General features: G+C 44.3%; 1 pseudogene; it reads right to left on the bottom strand.

Annotated features, from left to right (window-relative positions):
- Positions 1–21807, bottom strand: part of LOC122554702 — a 75309-nt pseudogene that overhangs the window by 41447 nt on the left and 12055 nt on the right.

The raw sequence follows: 21807 nt of genomic DNA on the forward strand, positions 1-21807 counted from the left end.
CGGCTAGGAACTCTCCAACCACAAGGGATGAACTCGGGTTTCACCAGTTTCCTCATTTCCCCTCCCCCCAGCCTGTCTCAGTCAAATCCATCAAATTCAGCACCGCCTTCCTAACCTGCAATCTTCTTCCCGACCTCTCCGCCCCCACCCCAGTCTGGCCTATCACCCTTACCTTGACCTCTTTCCACCTATCACATTTCCGACGCCCCTCCCCCAAGTCCTTCCTCCCTACCTTTTATCTTAGCCTGCTGGACAAACTTTCCTCATTCCTGAAGAAGGGCTTATGCCCGAAACGTCGATTCTCCTGTTCCCTGGATGCTGCCTGACCTGCTGCGCTTTTCCAGCAACACATTTCCAGCTCTGATCTCCAGCATCTGCAGACCTCACTTTCTCCTTAATCTTCGGAGGGTCAATGTAGACTTGTTGGGCCGACTGGTTATATGAGTCACTCTCCAGTTATCTGACACCTCACCAGTGGTAATAGATTATACAAATGTTTTTCCAAAGGGGCCCTGCAATTTCCTCCCTAACGTCCCACAACGCCTTGGGTTACAATAGGTCAGGTGCGATAGATTTATGCACCTTCATTTTTTCTGAGATATGCAGCACTTCCTCTTCTGTAACGTGAACTTTTTGAAAGCATCCTTTTTTTTTAGTTCTCTAAACTCCATTTCATTCTCCACAGTAAAAAAAACTGATGCAAAATACTCATTCAATATCTCCCCCATCTCCTGAGGTACAACACAAAGATGACCTCTTTGATCTTTAAGGGGCCCCTCACACTCTATAGTTACTTTCTTGCTCTTAATGCATTTGTAGAATCTCTTTGGATTATCTTTCACCTTATCTTTCACCTTATGATTGATTAGGTTAGGTTTATTTTCATTATAAAAAAGGAGATTGAGAGGGGACCTGATTGAAGGGTATAGACAGGGTGGATAGAGACAAACTTTTTCCCAGGGTGAAGGATTCAATAACGAGAGGTCATGCTTTCAAGGTGAGAGGTGGAAAGTTTAAGGGGCAGACACGCAGTAAGTACTTCATACAGAGGGTGGTGGGCGTTTGGAACACGTTGCCAACAGAGGTGGTTGAGGCAGGCATAGTAGATTCATTTAAGATGCGTCTGGATAAATGCATGAGTTGCTGGGGAGCAGAGGGATACAGATGCTTAGGAATTGACCGACAGGTTTAGACAGTACATTTGGATCGGCTCAGGCTTGGAGGGCCGAAGGGCCTGTTCCTGGGCTGTAAATTTTCATTGTTCTATCTGCCAAGGCTGCCTCATATCATGTCTTTACTTTCTTGATATCCCTCTTAAGAATTATTCTACACATTTTGTATTGTTCAATAGATTCATTTGAACCCAATGTCAATATCTTATATATGATTCTCTTTTATTCTTGACTAAAAGCTGAATATCTTTATTCATCAGTTATTCTCTGAACCAACCAGTCCTACCTTTCACTCTAACAGGAACATAATGACTCGAAGTCTCGTAATAACACTTTTAAAAGCCTTCCATTATCAGGCATCACTTTACATGTGAACAGAATACTCCAATCAACTTTTGAAAGTTCTTGTCTATAACATTAAAATTTGCCTTCCTGAAATTATAAAATTTAATGAAAGGCTTATGCTTTCCTGTAACTATTTTAAAACAAATAGAATTATGATCACTATACCTAAAATGTACCTCTACTATTCATGGGCAGCATGGTGGCTCATGGTTAGCACTGCTCCCTCAAAGTGTTAGGGATCTCGGGTGACTGTCTGTGTGGAGTTTGCATGTTCTATGTGAGTTTCCTCTGGGTGCTCTGGTTTCCTCCCACAGTCCAAAGATGTGCTGGTTACATTGATTGGCCTGTGCTGAATTGCCCATAATGTCCAGGGATGTGCAGGCTGGGTAGATTAGCCATGGGAAATGCCGGGTTGCAGGGATAGGATGGAACAAGGGTCAGTGTGGGATACTCTACAGAGAGCCATTGTGGACTCGATAGGTTGAATGGCCTGCTTCAACATTGGAGGGATTCTATAATTCTAATCACTTCAGTCACTTGTCCTGTTTTACACCTGAAGAGAAGGTCACATTTTGTTCCTTCTCGAGACAGAACATTTGCAAATTAATAAGGAAAGTATTCTTGAACACAAGTAAAAAATTGTTCACCATCCAAACCTTTAACATGATGGTAGACCCAGTCAGTGTTTGGAAAATTAAAATCACCAACAATTAGAATCGTATTATTCCTACATATATATTATTCCTACATATATCTGAGATCTCTCTGTATATTTTTTAGAATCATATAATCTCTACAGTGTGGAAACAGGCCCTTCAGCCCAACATGTCCACATCGATACCCTGAAGAGTAACCCACCCAGACCCATTCCCCTATATTTACCCCAGACCAATGCATCAGCCCTTCACATCCTTGGACATATGGGCAATTTAGCGTGGCAAATTCACTTAACCTGACACATCTTTGGATTGTGGGAGGAACCCCACACAGACACGGGGAGAATATGCAAACTCCAGACAGACAATCACCTGAGGCGGGACTCAAACCCGGATCCCTGACGCTGTGAGCCACCATGCTGTCTATGAATAGTGGAGGTATATTTTGGGTATAGTGATCATAATTCTCAATTCAATCTTCGATTTCCATCTGACTATTGAAGGGCCTATAGTACAAGCCCAACAAGATGATCATTTCTTTTTTATTTCTGACTCCAACCCATATATATTCACCGGGCAATCTTTCTGAAATATCTTGTCTGGTATCAGCAGTAATGCTTTCCTTAATCAAAAATGCCACTCCCCTAATGGTTTGCCTCCTTTCCTATCCTTCCTGTATCATGTGAAACATTGAGCTATCAGTGCTGCCCATCCCCTGGCCAAGTTTCTGTAATAGCTATGATGTGCCAGTCCCATGTTCCCAAACATGCCCTGAGTTCATCAGCCTTACCTGGAAGACCCCTTACACTGCAATAAAATGCAGTTTAATTCTTCAGAGTAACTCCATTCTCTGAAATGCTGTTGTCTTTCTTTTCTAATTAATTGTAATTTTCAGAATCACAACCTTCCAAATCTATGTATTTACTTTGCTACTTGGGATCCCTCCACCGCCACACCCACTGGAATAGTTTACTGTCTCTCTTCATAGAATTAGTAAATCCCCCTGTGAGGATCTTGGTCCCTTTGCAGTTCAGGTGAAACCCACCCTTTTTGAACAGGTCTTCTCTGCCTCAGTGGAGATCCCAATGACCCAAGAACCCAAATCCCTGAACATGACACCACATCTTCAACCATTAATTTATCTCCTTTATCCTTTTATTCTCATTCATTCGGCACCAGGAATAAACCAGAGATTCCTACTTTAGAGGTTCTGTTTTTTAATCTTCTACCAAACTTCTTATATTCACTCTGTAAACCCTGAATCTTTTCCCTAACTATGTCATTCCTACCAATGTGTACAATAATGTCTGGTTTTTCACTCTCCTGTTCAACAATATGCTTCAAATGTCTTGAGGTGTCCTTAATCCAGGAAAACAAGACTCTACAGGAACAGCTAAAGTTCGAGGAATTATTTTTGTTCCTTCACTTTCTGTGTTACTGTTCCTGACCTTGTTTCTGCGAAAGACAAAAGCCCTCATTAGATCCAAGCCTCGATACAGTCAGTGTCATTGTTTCATGGGTTAACAAGGAAACATTTAAAGAATGCGCAACACCCATTAGCCACATTATCTGTCACAACAGTTCTTTCCTCTTTTCCTGTTTATAGGTAAACGTTTCCTTCTGGGAGAAATGCATTTCAAGTTATCTAGCTGCAAAGTTTGCACAGAAAATAGTGTGTACATGGCGCCAATAAATTGGTTTTTGACCTTTGAGCAAAAAAAGGCTGGAAGTCACAGCAGGTCAGGCAGCATCTGTGCAGAGACAGCGAACTCACATTGTTGGTCCAGATGGGAGAACATGAGGACTGCAGATGCTGGAGATCAGAGTCGAAGAGTGTGGTGCTGGAAAAGCACAGCCTGTCAGGCAGCTTCAGAGGAGCAGGAGAATCGACATTTTGAGCATAAACCTTTCATCAGCTCTTTTTCCTGATGAAGAACGTTTGCTTGAAACATCAATGCTCCTGCTCCTTGGATGCTGCCTGACCTGCTGTGCTTTTCCAGCACCACACTCTTTGACTTGTGAGTCTAGATGACTCTTCATCAGAGCTGATGTGAAGGGGCAGCATTTATGCAATAATGGAAGAGGAAGGATGCTGATAGTGCAGATTTAGTGATTGGAATGTGAGGATGGAAGATTGTTGATGAGTTGAGCCATTAACAAGATGCTTAACAGGTAATAATCATCTTAGTTGTAATTTGCCATGTCTAGCCAGACACTTGCTGCATTGCATTTTGAAAGTATTAAGAAGTGCACAAATATGCTCCTGTTGTATTGGGCCTCACCAGAATTTTCATCAATTTCTGTTGGAAATCCTACCATAACCAGCATCACACAGTTCCTGAAAAGATTGTACCCCATGATCTATTTTATTCATTGAATTTAAATTTTATCAACTGCTGGAGTGGGATTTGAGCCTGTGTCCCCACAGCATTAGCCTGGGCCTTCAGTCAGGTAACATTATCACTATCCCCACCATAACATATAAATATATGGGAACAGTTAATGCTGAATCCCACAAACCACTGGAGGCCAACACATTGCTGAAACAAAATGTCATAAATATAAGTCAGTATTGAAGTTGCTCACAAATTCAGTGTCATTTGTAACTCTTCTCTGGAGTATTCATTCATTAAAACTCAGCGCATTTATTGTGGTAGAAAATGTCATTTAGATTATGAGTTTAAATACTTAAACTGCTGGGATTGTTGAGCAATTAACATTCTCATCTTGAAGAACAGATTGTGCATCTAAACATCGGAAGCTTCTTTTGACAAGCGGAAATAAGATAATGCTGTGGATAGATTCTTAAATACTCAACGTGCTACTTGGAAACACTCCATGCATTTGTGATCGTTTCTCTGTCTCCACTGCATTCCATCCGATAATACCATCATCAACACCATGATGTGTAAAATCTCTCCCTTTTACCTCATTTAAAGAGCCACTACCTTGGCAGGATGTTCAACTGCTTCATTTTCCAAACTGCATTCACCCTTGTTCCCCCCTCAAACAGTGCTCGGGTCCATCTCCCACTGCAGCGGGCTTCACTGTCATCACCTGTGATTTCCACATCTCCACATGAACCCAACTTTAAGCTCCTCATCTTTAAAGGGGCAGTTCTGTCCAGGACAGCTGGCTCATGTTCTCACCACTGCATTGCTTGCTTCTCGTATCCTTGCATCTGTACATCTAAGCAGAAGTGCACTCAACACATCCTGAGTACCAAGCAATCCTTTGAATGAACATTGCCAGTGTGAATAAACCACTGTCCACTTCAGGTATCCTCTGCATTTGGAAAACCAACGAAAAATTAGACGACCACTTTGCTGACCAACTTGAAGCAATCTGGCACTTGACACTTCAGTGGGAGAAAATGAGGACTGCAGATGGTGGAGATCAGAGTCAAAACGTGTGGCACTGGAAAAGCACAGCAGGTCAGGAAGCATCCGAGGAGCAGGAGAGTTGATATTTCAAGCATAAGCTCTTCATCAGGAATGTCGGCCCAAGGGGGCTGAGAGATAAATGGGATGTGGGGCAGGGGGCAAGGGAGCAAGGAATTTGATAGTTGGGAAGTGATGGTGATAGAATGGAGTGGAGGGTGGAGCGGATAGATGGGAAGGAGGATGCTCAGGTAAGACAGGTCAAGAGGGCAGTGCTGAGTTGGATCTGGAATAAGGTGCAGGGAGGGAGATGAGGAAACTGGTGAAGTCGACATTGATCCTGCACGGTTGGAGGGTCTGAAGGCAGAAGATGGAGTGTTGTTTCTTCAGACATCAGGTTGCTAGGGTTTGGCAGTGAAGGAGGCCCAGGGTGTCCCAGAGATGTTCTATGAAATGCTCTGTAAGTTGAAATCATGTCTCCCCAATGTAGAGAAAACCACATCAAGAGTAACGGACACAGTAGATGAGGTGTTTGGAGGTGCAAGAAAATCTCTGCAGGATGTGGAAGTAATCCTTTGCGACCTGGGTGGATAAGATAGGAGAGGTTTAGGCTCAGGTCTCACATGTCTTGCGGTGACAAGGGAAGGCGTTGGATGGAAGGTGGGTTGGTGGGGGTCTTGGAGGAGAAAGTGAGGACTGCAGATGCTGGAGATCAGAGCTGAAAATGTGTTGTTGGAAAAGCGCAGCAGGTCAGGCCTGTTCCTTGGATGCTGCCTGACCTGCTGCGCTTTTCCAGCAACACATTTTCAGCTTTGGTGGGGGTCTTGGACCTAACAAGGGATTCACGGATGGAATGTTCTCTGTGGAATGTGAAAGGGGTGAGGAGGGAAATAAATCTCTGGTGGTGGGGACTGACTGCAGGTGGCAGAAAAGGCGGAGGATGACTTGTATCCAGAGATTGGTGGGGTGGAAGGTGAGGCCAGGGCCGTTCTGTCTCATTGCAGTTGGAGGTGTGAGGTTCAAGGGCGGAGGTGCAGGAAGTGGAGGAGGTGTGCTGGAGGACATTGCTGACCACCTGGGAGGGGAGGTTGTGGTCCTTGAAGTAGGAGACCATCTAGGATATTCTGGAGTGGAATTGGTCCTCCTGGGAGCAGTTGTGGCCAAGGCGGAGGAATTGGGAATAAGGAATAGTGTTTTTACAGGAGGAGGGGAGGAGATGTAGTCCAGGTAGTCTCACCCTCTCTAAACTCTCACCCTCGCAATGTGCAGCATTCCATTCCCTCCACTCAAACCAGAACCTCACCATCAAATGCCTTAGTAGTTTGGGGCATTAACCTGAACACCGCTGAAGCCAGACGCCAATTCATGGACACCTCCTCCCATCGTGCTCTCGACCACGACCTCATCTCCCATCACCAAACTACCATCTCCCAGACCATCCACAACCTCAATACCTCAGGGAACATGCCATCCACAGCATCCAACGTCATAGTCCGAGAACACCCCACTGCCCGGTTCTACCCCCTCCCCAAAATTTACAAGCCTGACTGCCTCAGTCGACCCATCCCCTCCTATTGCACTTGCTCCATTAAACCTATCTCGACATACCTTGACACCATCCTGTCCTTCTTGGTCCAGGATCTACCCATGTAAATGCGGGACACCCTCCACCTCCTCCATGACTTTCATTTCCCCAGCTCGTAATGACTCATGTTCACCATGGCCATCCAGTCCCTGTATACATCCATCCACGATGCCGAATGCCTCCTAGCCCTCCGTTTCTTCCACTCCTGCCGACCCAACCAGTACCCTTCCAGTGACACATGCATTGCATTGGTGGAACTGGTCCTCACTCTCAACTTCTCCTTCAAACCCTCCCAGTTCCTTCAGACCAAAGGGGTAGCCATGGACACCTGCATGGGCCCTAACTAAGCCTGACTCTTCATTAGATACATGGAATATTCTACCTTTTGCAGTTACATTGACACAATCCCCCACCTTTTACTCCACCATATTCATGATTGTATTGCTGCCACCTTGTGCTCCCACTTCACTAACACCTTCCACCCTGACCTTAAGTTCACCTGGACCATCTCAGATACTGCTCTCCCCTTTCTAGACCTCTGCATCACCAGCAACCAACTTCAAACCCACTGACTCCCACAGCTACCTCGGCTACTGCGCACTCCCCACCTTCTCCCTCACCGTAAAAATGCGACCCCTTACCCTCAATTCCTCCACCTTAGCCATATCTGCTCCCAGGAGGAGCAGCTCCACTCCAGGATATCCCAGATGGCCTCCTGTTTCAAGGACTGCAAATTTTCCACCCACGTGGTCAACAATGTTCTCCAGCACATCTCCTCCACTTCCTGCATCTCCACCCTTGAACCCCACCCCTCCAACCACAACACTGAATAGAACCCCTCTCAGGTCCTCACCTTCCACACCACTAATATCCGGATACAGCGCATCAATTAGACACCACCACCAGAGATATATCTCCCTCCCCACCCTTAATCTGCATTTCACAGAGATCATTCCCTCCATGACTCCCTCATTAGGTGAACACCGCCCACCAACCCCTCCTCTACTAACGGCACCTTCCCCTGCCAGTGCAATAGGTGTAAAACCTGTCCCCACCCCTCCCTACTCACCTCCATCCAAGGCCGAAAGGACCCTTCCACACCCGGCAGAGAGTTTTCTGCACATCCACCTACCTCATCTATTGTGTCTGTTGGTCTCGATGCGCTCTACATTAGGGATTCAGGATACCAACTTGCAAAGCACTTCAGGGAACATCTCTGGGCCACATGCACCAAACAATCCCACTGCCCTCTGGCCGACCACTTCTACTCCCCCTCCAACTCCACCAAGTCCTGTGCCTCCTCCACAACCAAATCCAAGCCACCTGATCACTGGAGGAAGAACACCTCATCTTCTGCCTTGGGACACTTCAGCCACATGGCATCAACGTCAACATCAACAGTTTCCTTATGTCCCCTCCATCACCCCACAGACCCCCAACCTCATCCCAAATCCAACGCTCTAACTTGGCATCACCCTCTTGAACTGTCCTACCTGTCCAACTTCCTTCCCACCTATCTGCTCCATCCTCCCCACCAACCTATCACAATTACCCCCCACCTGCATGCACCTGTCACCTTCCCAGCTGCCATCCCCCCACCCCACCCCCAGCCTCCTATTTATCTCTCAGTCCCCTTTCCCCATGCTACAATCCTGATGAAGGGCTTAGGCCCGAAACGTGAATCTCCTGCTCCTCGAATGCTGCCTGATCTGCTGTGCCTTTCCAGCACCACACGTTTTGACTCTTAGATGTAAAGATGCCAGGATAAGAAATACAAACAATGCAGTGCTGGGCACATGAGTCAGTTGTCATGCAGTGAACTGTCCTGTTAGAGTTGTGGAGCTTAAAGGTGGCTTCACTTAAAGTTGTGGAAATTACAGGTGATGACAGTGAAACCAACTGCAGTGGGAGATGGACCCCACCACTGTTTGAGGAAGGAACGACTGTGAATAGAGAAGGACAGGAAGTGAAGCTGTTGTAGAGACATGGAGATATATGGCACAGAAACAGATCCTTCAGTCCAACTCGTCCACGCCGATCAGATATCCTTAAACCTAGACCCTCTAGTTCTGGCTTTATAAACATCTATAAGGTCACTCCTCAGCCTCCAATGCTCCAGGGAAAACAACCCTACATCTCTGTGTAGCTCAAACCCTCCAAACATGGCAATGTCCTTGTAAATCTTTTCTGAACCCTTTTCAAGTTTCACAGCATCCTTCCTATAGCAGGGAGACAATGTTCTGTCATTGTTCTTCGGTTGACATACAAGAGAGAGATTTTACACTTCATGGTCTTGACAATGGTATTATCAGATGGATGCACTGGAGACAGAGAAACTGTTACAAATGTATGGAATCTTTACAAGAAGCATAGTATATACTTAAGAACATATCCACACTATTATCTTATTTCAACTTGTCAAAAAAAACTTCTGATGTTTCGATACACAATCCGTTCTCCACGGTGAGAATGTTAATTGCTCTCAAATCCCAGCAATATTAGTATTTGAGCTAACATTTTAAAGTAATCCAAAATATATTTTCCCAAATACACTACATTTTCTACCAAAGTAAATGCATTGAGTTTTAATACTCCAGAGAAGTGATTGGATATTGGATCTGTGAGAAACTCCAATACTGACATTTGTTTCAGCAATGTGCTAGCCTGCAGTGGTTTGTAAGATTCAGCACTAACTATTCCGATATGTTTATATGTTATGGTGTGGATAGTGATAATGTTACTGGACTGAAGGCCCAGCTTAATGCTCTGGGGACACACACTCAAATCCCACCAAAGCTACTGGTGAAATTTAAATTCAATGAATAAAATAGACCATGTGTAAAATCTTATAAGGCACTGTGTGATGCTGGCTATGGTAGGATTTTGCAGCAATTCTTTTAAAATACCGAGTCAAAATGTCAGTAGCTCCAAGACTGCAGCTTGTTTGGGATGTTTTTGGTGCTGGAAAAACATCAGGGCAGCCAAATTTCCAGGTCTTGGGCACAACCTGTCCATGCTGCCCAGTTTTCACAGTTAATCTAGTCCCATTTGCCTGTGATTGGTCCACATCCCTCCATACCTATCCCATCCATGTACCTGTCCAAATGTTTATACAGTGACAAAATTATACTCGCCTCTGCCACTACCTCTGGCAGCCCATTTCAGACGATCAGCACCCTCTGTAAAAGAAATGCCAATCTGGACCCTTTTGTATCTCTCCACTTTCACCTTAAACCTGTACCATCTAGTTTTAGGCTCCCCTAATACAGAGAAGAGCTGTTGGCTATCTGCTTTATCTATGCCTCTCATGATTTTACACACATCTATAAGATCAAAGCTCAGTCTCCAATAGTCCAGGGAAAAAAGTCTCAGCCTAACCAGCCTTACCTTATAATTCAAAATGTTTTCTGCGCTCTTTCCAGTTCAGTAATATCCTTTCTGTAGTTGGGTGACCAGAACTGCATGAGAAGTTTGTTAAATAGTAAACTTAGCATTGAACTGTTTTCCAGCAGATCAGTATATTTTAGTTCACTTTGTGGGATGTGGGTGTCGCTGACTGCAGCATTTATTTTCCATCCCTTGTTGCCCCTGAGAAGGGGGGGTGAGCTGCCTTCTTGAACAGCTGCAGTCTATCTGCTGTGAGTTGACCTACAATACCATTAGGGAGGGAATTTTGATCCAGCGACAGTGAAGTAACTGGGATATATTTTCAAGTCAGATTGGTGAGTGGCTTGGAGGGGAACATGAAGGTGGTGGTGTTCCCGTGTATCAGCTGCCTTTGTCCTTCCAGATGGAAATGGTTGTGGGAATGGAAAGTGCTGTCTGAGGATCTTTGGTGAATTTCTGCAGTGCATCTTGTTGATAGTACACACTGATGTTACTGAGTGTCGATGGTGGAGGGATTGGATATTTGTGGATGTAGTGTCAATCAAATGGACTGTTTTGTGCTGAATGCTGTCAAGCTTTTTGTGTGTTGTTGGAGCTGCACCCATTCAGACAAGTGTGGAGTATTCCATCACACTCGTGCTTTGTAGATTTTCTGGAGTCAGGAGATGAGTTACTCGTCACAGTATTCCTATCTTCTGTCCTGCTCTTGTCACTACTGTGTTTATGTGGTGAGTCCAGTTGAGTTTCTGATCAATGAGAACTCCCAAGATGTTGATAGTGGGGGATTCAGGGATGATAACACCATCAAATGTCCACGGGCAGTGGTTGGATTGTCTCTTATTGGTAATAGGTACATCCGCCATGACCAGGGCCTCCAAGCCCTTCGTTTCTTCCTCTCTTGACGTCCCCAACAATATCCTTCCACTGACACCCTCATTTGTTTGGCCGAACTGGTCCTCACCCTTAACAATTTCTCCTTCGAATCCTCCCACTTCCTCCAGACCAAAGGGGTAGCCATGGGCACCCATATGGGCCCCAACTATGCCTGTCTCTTTGTTAGCTACGTAGAACAGTCGATCTTCTGTAGTTACACCGGCACCACTCCCCACCTTTTCCTCCGCTACATTGATGACTGCATTGGCGCCACCTCGTGCTCACGCGAGGAGGTTGAGCAATTCATCAACTTCACCAACACATTCCACCCTGACATTAAATTTACCTGGACCATCTCTGACACCTCTCTCCCCTTCCTGGACCTCTCCAGCTCCATTAATGATGGCCGACTTGACACCAACATTTTTTACAAACCCTCCGACTCCCACAGCTACCTGGATTACACCTCTTTCCGCCCTACCTCCTGCAAAAATGCCATCTCGTATTCCCAATTCCTCTGCCTCTGCCGTATCTGCTCCCAGGAGGACCAGTTCCACCACAGAACACACCAGATGGCCTCCTTCTTTAGAGATCGCAATTTCCCTTCCCACGTTGTTAAAGATGGCCTCCAACGCATCTCGTCCACATCCCGTACCGCCGCCCTCAGACCCCATTCCTCCAACCGTAACAAGGACAGAACGCCCCTGGTGCTCACCTTCCACTCTACCATCCTTCGCATAAACCAAATCATCCGTCGACATTTCCGACACCTCCAAACAGATCCCACCACTAGGGATATATTTCCCTCCCCACCTCTTTCTGCCTTCCGCAAGACCGTTCCCTCTGTGACTACCTGGTCAGGTCCATGCCCCCCCAACAACCCACCCTCCCATCCTGGCACCTTACCCTGCCACTGCAGGAATTGCAAAACCTGCACCCACACCTCCTCCCTCACCTCCACCCAAGGCACTAAAGGAGCCTTCCACATTCATCAAAGTTTTACCGGCACATCCACTAATATCATTTATTGTATCCTTTGCTCCCGATGTGGTCTCCTCTATATTGGGGAGACTGGACGCCTCCGAGCAGAGAGCTTTAGGGAACATCTCTGGGACACCCGCACCAATCAACCACACCGCCCTGTGGCCCAACATTTCAACTCCCCCTCCCACTCTGCCGAGGACATGGAGGTCCTGGGCCTCCTTCACCGCCACTCCTCTCACTTATCTCTCCCCCTTCAGGCTCTCTGCCTGTATTCCTGATGAAGGGCTTTTACTGCCCCTCGGATGCTGCCTGAACTGCTGTGCCCTTCCAGCACCACTAATCCAGAATCTTATTGGTAATAGTCACAGCCTGGCATTTGTGTGGGGCAAATGTTAATTGCCATTTGTCAGCCCAAGCCCAAATATTGTCCAGATTCTGTTACAGTTGAACATGGACTGCTTCAATATCTGAGAAGTCATGAATGTTGCTGAACATTGTGTAATCAGCAATGAAATTCCCCACTTCTGTCTGTTTGATAGGGGGAAAGTCACTGAAGCAGCTGATGAAGCAGCTGAAGATTGTTGGGCCTAAGACTCTACCCTGAGGAACTCCCGGAGTGATGTCCTGGAGCTGAGATGACTGACCTCCAACAACCATGACCATCTTCCTATCAGTCAGGTATGATTCCATCCACCAGAGAGCTTACTCCCTGATACCTACTGATTCCAGTTTTTCTAGGGGTCCTTGATGCCACATTCACTCAAATGCAGCCATGATGTCAAAGTCAGTCCCTCTGGAAATCAGTTCTCATGACCATATTTGAACAGGGGCTGTAATGAGGTCATGAGCTGAGTGACCCTAGCTGAACCCAAACTGGGCATCACAAAACAAGTTATTGCTGAGCAGGTGCAGCTTAATAGCACTGTTGATGACACTTTTCTTCACTTTACTGATGATTGAGAGTTGACTGATGGGGTCGTAATTGGGCTGTTTGGATTTGACCTGCTTCTTATGTACAGACATACTTGGGCAATTGTCCAAATTGTCGGGTAGATGCCAGTGTTGTAACTGTACTGGAACAGCCTGGCTAGGGGGGGTAGCAACTTCTGGAGCACAAGTCTTCAATACTATCAATGGAATATTGTTAGGGCCTATAGTTTTTGCCAAATGTAGTTCCTCCAACCATTTCTTGACATCGCATGGAATGAATTAAATTGGTTGAAGACTGGTATCTGTAATAGTGGCGACCAATGGAGTGGGCCATGATGAGAGATCCACTCAGAACTTCTGGTTGTGAAATTTTCCACCTTACCTTTTGCACTGATGTGCTATGCTCTTCCATCTTTGAGCATGGGGATAGTTGTGGAGCTTCCTTCTCCAGTTGTGATGCTAAAGAGTTCAATTGTTCTGCTGACCTGCAGAAAGTTGAATGCCCCGGTGGTTGGGTGGTGTGTCTTTGTCTTATAGGTGGAATGTGGGAGGTTTACATTCCCATCTCTTGCCATTCATTTACTTTGTTTTCATCCCCTATTCAAAATCAAGAACATTATCATTGAAAATCTGACAACTCTCTGCAGGTAAAAAATAGAATTCACACCAGATCTGGCCAATAAAGGATAATTTGCATTACGTTGATTCTGGAGGTGAGCTAGTCACTACATTGTGTCTTGAGTGGCATGTAGCTGTGAGGGAGTGGCTGGGGGTTGTCTTGTGGGCGTTATTAACTTTGATGTAAAGAGTTTGTATAAAGGAAGGACTATTTCCTTTATTCGGGGAGAACTTTTGCCATGACCTTCTAAGCCCTGCGAGGTGTGTTAAAGGTTCCTCCAGAAGGTTTGTACTGTACTGAGTTTAATAAAATTTATTTGTTCTTCACAGAAGTTGGCGTGTAACAGTTGCATCAAGTGTGTAAGGATCTCAGAAAAAAATTTAATACAGTGAGTTGTTGAATTGTCCACCATCATTCACGATTGAATGTGGCAGAACTGCAGAGCTTACATCTGACCTGTTAGCTGTGGGATCGCTTTGGGGTGTCTAACGCTTGTTGCTTATGCTGTTTGGCATGGAAGGAGTCCTGTTTGGTGGCTTCACCAGGTTGACACCTCGTCTTTAAGTATGCCCAGTGTTGTTCCAGGTCTGGCCTCCTGCACTCTCCATTGACCGACACTTGATCACCTGGCTTTATGGTAAAGGTTGAGTGGGGGATATGCCGGGCTATGAAGTTACAGTTTGTGTTAGAGTACAATTCTGCTGCTATTGGTGGCCTACAGTGCCTCATGGATGGCCAGTCTTAAGTTGTTAGATCTATTTGAATTGTGATCATGCCACACAACATGATGGAGGTTATTCTCAATGTGATGGCAGGACTTTGTCTCCACAAGGACTGAGCGATGGTTACTTTTTGCCAATACTGTCATGGACAGATGCATCTGCAGTTGATGGATTGATAAGGATTAGGTCAAGTATGTTTTCCCTTCTTGTTGGTTCCCTCACTACCTGCTTCAGACCTTTAAGACCCAGTCAGCTCGATCTGTAGTACAGCTGCTGAGTCACTCTTGATGGTGCACATTGAACTCCCCTGCCCAGAGTATATTCTGCGCCCTTGCCATCCTCAGTGCGTCCTCCAAGTGTTGTTCAACATGGAGGAGTATCGATTTACCAGCCAAGGAAGGATGGTACATGGTAATCAGCAGGAGGTTTCCATGGCAATGTTTAACCTGAAGCATGAGACTTCATGGGTCTGGAGTCAATGTTGAGGACTCCCAGGGCAAGTCCGTCCCAACTATGTATCACTGTGCCACCACTTTTGCTTGGTCTGCCTTGCCAGTGGGACAGGTCATATCCGGGGATGGTGATGGTGGTGTCTGGGCCATTGTCTATAAGGTATAATTCTGTGAGTATGACTATATCAGGCTGTTGCTTGACTAGTCTGTGAGAGAGCTCGCCTAATTTTGACACTATCCCCCAGATGTTAGTGGGTAGGACTTTGCAGGGACAACGGGGCAGTTCCTATATTTGTCTTTTCCAGTGCCTGGGTTGATGCCAGGTGATTCACCCGACTTCATGTGTTTGAGACTTTTTAGCAATTGGTAGAACTGAATAGCTTGCTGGGCCATTTCAGAAGGCAATTGAGAGTCAGCCATATTGCTGTGGGTCAGGAGTCACATGTAGGCCTGATCAGGTGAGGTTGGCAGTTTTCTTCCATGAAGCCAAATGGGGTTTTTCCAACAATTGACAAAGATTTCATGGTCATCAGTAGATTCTTAATTCCAGATTCATTTTTGCTGAATTCAAATTCCACCATCTGCCATGGGAGTTTCAAATCCAGGACCCCAAAACAATATCTCGGTCTCTGTTTAATACCAGGCCATCACCATCCCTTACCAAAGGGAACTTTTAGTTACCAAACTGAGACATGTTCAAATTGCAATTTGATTTACAAAGACAAAAGGACATGGTGTTCCTTAGTGAGGCCGATCTTGATCTTGCTTGCAATAAATATGACAATTACTGAATACCCTGTGAAAAATTGTATTATTTTCATTGAATCTGCACTGCAATCTTATATGCCACAGAATAAGTGACAATGTTGTGGCTGTAAGAGATTATTTTGTCCTGTTTGGTTTTTGACGAGAGGTTTTAGGGCAGAAGTACCAAGCAGTCCACCAGAACCATTGGAGGAAACAGCTTATGAGGCTCTGGATTTTTGTTTAATGTTTGAACAACAGTAGCAGCCCAAATGGCCTTTCTCCACACCTCGGAGGTTCTATTCTGTGATATACCTTCTAGCGATTTTGAGATTTATGGCTTACTATGAGCAAGTACAGGCCAAGCTTCATCAACTGCTTTGTTTTCCAGGACAAGAAATTTATATGGAGCATTGAAAACCACAAGCCACCTGAAATGATCAAGGCTGTCCACTCTGACCCTGAAGCAGTGAGCTTGCTGTGCCATCGGGAGAGCCATAATTCCCCCTCAGCTTCAATGGTGAGCAGGAGCCAATTGATCCTTTTAATTCATTCATTGGATTTTGGCATAACTAGAAAGACCATTTGTTGCTTATCGCTAATTGCCCTGATTCAGGGAGCTTGTATTTCAATGTTACAAGATAGCCACATTTTTGGGAATCTGGAGTCACATATCAACCATATCAGAACAGCATATTCCTTTACAATGGATGGGTTTTAACAACAATCGATGATCATTCCATGGTCACTATTGCTGCTATTTTAGCATATGCACTCAAATTTCTCATCCAGTCAAAGGAGGATTTGAATCCAAGACTTCAGAGCACGAGATTGGTCTCTGGATTATTATTCCAGTGGTCACCACAATGACTCTATCTCACCCTTCATTAGCCATTCAATATATATATCTGGTGAAAAAAGAGTAACCTCTGATGCTACTATCCCAGAGCAGACTTAACGCTGAACCTCTGTAATTTCTAATACAAAGGGTGTCGCCAGTCTTTAATTCTTGTTGATCACCTTATGCTGATACCTATGTCCCCGCACAATGTCAGCTTACTTGATTGGCAATGAAACAATGTTATGGACCAGATCAGACTCCTTCAAAATATCAGAAAAAGATGGCCTAGACCCTAATGTTTTGTTATTTTAAAATTAAATGTCAGGTGCTGTGCTCCAGATGCAATTTCTTTGGTTAAGCAAAACAGAATTTATTCAAAAACTGTAGTAAAAATACAACAAAAGAAAGAAGATCATGGAATAACAACTCTATTGGAAAACTGAACAGAATAATAGATATAATTACTATTACTATTTAATTGTTCCAATACAGTAACATCCCACAAACGCACCCTTGGCAAAAGGCAAATTCAGAAAACAGATTTTGTCTCCCATGCAATCCAGCAGCCTCAGAAGAGAACCCCCAACTTTTGGCTGTAATTGAGAGAGGGAAAAATAGCTTGCACTTCTTCAAGACCCCAACAGCAACTGCTGAAAGCTAAACCTGAAATCCTCCCTGTTTCTTTGGGAGCTCACACCCATTCAGGCTGCAACTATTGTTCCAACCTTTTAAAAAAAAGCACCCAAGGCCTGACAAGTTGTTTACCTTCTCATAGACTGCTCAGTGTCTATCCATATGGCATTGATAGAAACTGTCGTGTGTGAAAGTCAATGAGGTCAGGATTAGAATAAGTTGTGATATTTCCCAACTGTTGCAATGTTTCCAACTATTAATTCCCAAGTCTGTGAATCAAATTGAATGATAATTTCTGAATACCCTCCTTTCTCACTAATGTATTAGAAGCTGCACCATGTAGAAATAATATATCTCACATGGTGGAAATAGCCAGGAAAGGAAACTGTTGAAGACGATGGAAAGACCAGATTTCAGGGATTGACTAAGCAGAGAGTAGCTGTTTAAAAGAAGGGACACTCTTGTGTTGGAAGCAGTTCAGAGATTCCCTCGGTTATTTCCTGGGATGAAGAGGTTTATCTTATGAGGAAATGTTAACAGAATGGGGCTGTATCCATTGGAATTTCGAAGGGTGTGAGGTATATTGAAACATATAGGAATCTAAAGGTCTTGCCAGGATAGTGTTTAATGGAGACTTTTCTGAATCATGAACGAGTGACTAGAAGCAAGTTGAACATAAACAATATTATCAGGAAACATGCTTAAATTGATAAGAAATAGATTTTCAAAAGAAACAATTTGATCATACCTGGGCAGCGTCATTAATCTTCAGATGGGCTGTTTGTATGGTGTTATCAATCTTAAAGTCACCGCTGTTGTATATCTTTCCACTGGAGTCATGTCCGAACACACCTGGTGTCTACCTCTTCCACGTAATGACAAAAAAATGTGTCATTCCCAATGGTCTTACCGACGAATACTGTACCATTTAACCAACTGTCATCATCAATCTTTATTCCAGAGCTTTCACACTGAGACCAAGCAAATAGAATTACTGTGTTTTATGCTTTCCTGTTAGGTTAGCACAAATGAAATTTGAAATGTGCATCGGAAATTCATTTTCTGATAGCAATCAAACCTGAACAGACTGTTGACGAATGTCTCCATTTCCTGATACTAATCCAACGAAAGCATCCATTATTCCATTGGTATCAAGGTTATCAGTGGCTGCAAACTGCAAATCCCTAGAGAATAAGAAGGAAATGTCATAAATACAGAGAAAACCTCTGGCCAATTCCAATGAAGAACTTAATTCTGAAATAGGCATCCATGGGTTTCTGCAGTGTGACAGAATCCACCCAATGAAAGTTAATTCGGCAGAGTGGCTCAGTGTTTAGCACTGCTACCTCACAGTGCCAGGGACCCAGATTTCATTCCACTCTTGGGCAACTGTTTGCACATGCTCCCCATGTCTGTGTGGTGTTTGCACATGCTCCCCATGCCTGCGTGAGTTGCCTCCAAATGCTCTGGTTTTCTCCCAAAGCAGGTTATATGGATTGGCCATGCTAAATTGTTCATAAACTCCTGCGATGTGTAGGCTAGTTTGATTGACAATGGGTGATGAAGGGATAGGGTACAGAGTGGGATGCTCTTTAGAGGATTTGTGTGAATTTGATGGGCCGAATGGCTTGCTTCTATAATAAACTGTGGATCATTTTACCCCATTTTTAAGACCTCACCAACCCATTATTCTACATTTACCCCTGACTAAGGCACACAGCCTACAGAGCCCTAAACACTATGAGCAATTCACTAAACTGCATATCTTTGGACTGTGGGAGGAAACCAGAGCACCCAGAAAAAACTCACACAGACACAGGGCAAATGTGCAGACTCCACACAGACAGTTGCCTGAGGCTGGAATTGAACCCAGGTACCTGGTGCTGTGAGGCAACAGTGCTAAACATTAAGCCACCTTGCAGCTTGTGTTACCAGGAGAATTGGCAATTAAAGTCCAGAAATGTGGTCACACATAAAGAACTGATAAACTATTCCATCGCACAAACTCAACTAGGCTGTCACTTGATTCTAATCACAACATACACAGTGTAAGAAACTAAATCAGTTTTGGGTAAGACTTTTGAAAACAATAATTTATAGAAGAAAAGTTAACAGGTGATTTGGGTCAATAAAGGATAACCAATACACGTGTATAAAATACAGGGCATGCGTAACTAATCAAATTGAATTTTTTGATGAAGTACAGAGATGGATCATGAAGGGAATGAAATGGATTGCATCTGTGCAGATTTTAAGATTAGATTAGATTCGATTCCCTACAATGTGGAAACAGGCCCTTTCGCCCAACAAGTCCACACCGACCCTTCAAAGAGCAACCCACCCAGACCCATTCCTTTACATTCACCCCTGACTGATGCACCTAACACTACAGGCAATTTACCTGACCTACACATCTTTGGACTGTGGGAGAAAACTGGAGCACCCAGAGGAAACCCACACAGACGCAGGGAGAACGTGCAAACTCCATACAGACAGATGCCCAAGGTGGGAATTGAACCTGGATCCCTGGCACTGTGAGGTAGCAGTGCTAACCACTGAGCCACCATCTCTTATATTTTAAGAAGATACAAAACAAAGCACCAACTTGCAGGTTGGTTAAATTAATTCTGAGTCAGATGTGTCAGTATACATTTGGATAAAGAAATGGCTTGCAGACTGTAAACAGTGAGTTGTGGTCAATGAATATTTTTCACACACAAGGATGATTGACAGTGGGGTCCCCAAGTGCACTAGGAGTACTAGATATGAATTACTAAGACCAGAATTGTTTTTGTACTATATACAGATGACTTGAATTTCAAACATTGCTTCTTATTTCCAATTTGGAGGTTTCACAAGTGGTGAGGATGATACAAATGGTTTATAAAAGGACAAATATGGAAGGACAAGGTGGTTAAGTAAGTGGCAGAATAAATTTAAGACAGAGCAGTGTAAGATAACACATTTTGACAGAAGGGATTGGAAGAAGTAATGGATACATCAAGGCACAGTGCCAAAGAATGGTCAGGAACAGGGGGACCTCAGAGTTCAGGGCCAGTTTTTTATTCATTAATGGGAGGTGGATATCGTTGGCTGGGCCAGCATTTTTTATTCATCCAGAATTTCCCAGAGGGCAGTTATAGGTTGATGTGGTTCTGGGGTCACATATGGGCAGATTAGGTCAGGGTGGGGGATTTCCTTCCTTTCCTTCCCACTTATTGCTGTGTGTCGAAATGAAGTGGAGGAACAGAGAATGAACCAATACACACATGACTTCTAGTAGCAATCCAAATTAATAAATCATTGCAAAAATAAAATTACAGTACATTTTGAACTGGAATAGAATTGACTATTGGAGTTGTAATTTTAAACTTATCTCAAAACTTTTCCAACTGCACTGAGTACTGTGAACAGTCCGGTTTCTAACAATAAGTTATGGATTCAGTGGAGAAGGTACAACATATTCTTTAGAGTGATAATGGAATGGAGAGATTATTCCCATCAGGAAAGATTAAGTCAGGTAGGGCTCTTCTCTCCAGGCTTGAAGGGATGACATGATGAGAGCACTTAAGATTATGAAAGAGGTTTAATAAAGGATTATTTTTTTGGATGTGGTAAAGATAGGGTCCACATGATAGGAAGTATAGGATTAAGGCCAGAACTTCAAAATAATCGAGGATAAAGATTGGCAGTCTCTCCAACACCTTCAACATTCACTGTCTTTACCACTGACCACAGTAGCAGCACTGTGTACCATCTACAACTTCCATGACAGTAAGTCATTGAGGCTCCTCTGACAGAATCTTCCAGACCCTAAAAGGACAATGGCAGCAAATGCATGAGAACACCACCATTTTCAAGTTCTTCACCCACTCATCATTCTGATTTCGAACTACATTAGACATACTCCTTCATTGTCGCTGGGTCAAAATCCTGGGTCAAAAGACTGCAGCAGTTCAAGAAGGCAGCTCAATACCACCTTCTCCAGAGCAATTATAGAATCATACAATCATAGAGATGTGCAGCACGGAAACAGACCCTTCGGTCCAACTCATCCATGCCAACTCTATCCAAATCCAATCTAGTCCCACCTGCCAACACCCGGCCCATATTGCTCCAAACCCTTCCTATTCATATACCCATCCAGATGCCTTTCCCCTCTCACCACAAACCTATGCCCTCTAATTCTGAATGCCCCATCCCAGGGAAAATACTTAATTTACTTATCCTATCCATACCCCTCATGATAAAATAAACCTCTATGAGGTCACCCCTCAGCCTCCGATGCTCCTGGGAAAACAGCCCTGGCCTATTCAGCCTCTCCCTATAGCTCAAATCCTCCAACCCTGGCAACATCCTTGTAAATCTGAACCTTTTTCGAGTTTCACAACATCCTTCCGATAGGAAGGAGACCAGAATTGCATACAATATTCCAAAAGTGGCCGAACCAATGTCCTGTACAGCTGCAACATGACCTCCCAACT

This window comes from Chiloscyllium plagiosum, chromosome 11 (assembly GCF_004010195.1).
Source record: "Chiloscyllium plagiosum isolate BGI_BamShark_2017 chromosome 11, ASM401019v2, whole genome shotgun sequence".
Lineage (NCBI taxonomy): Eukaryota > Metazoa > Chordata > Chondrichthyes > Orectolobiformes > Hemiscylliidae > Chiloscyllium > Chiloscyllium plagiosum.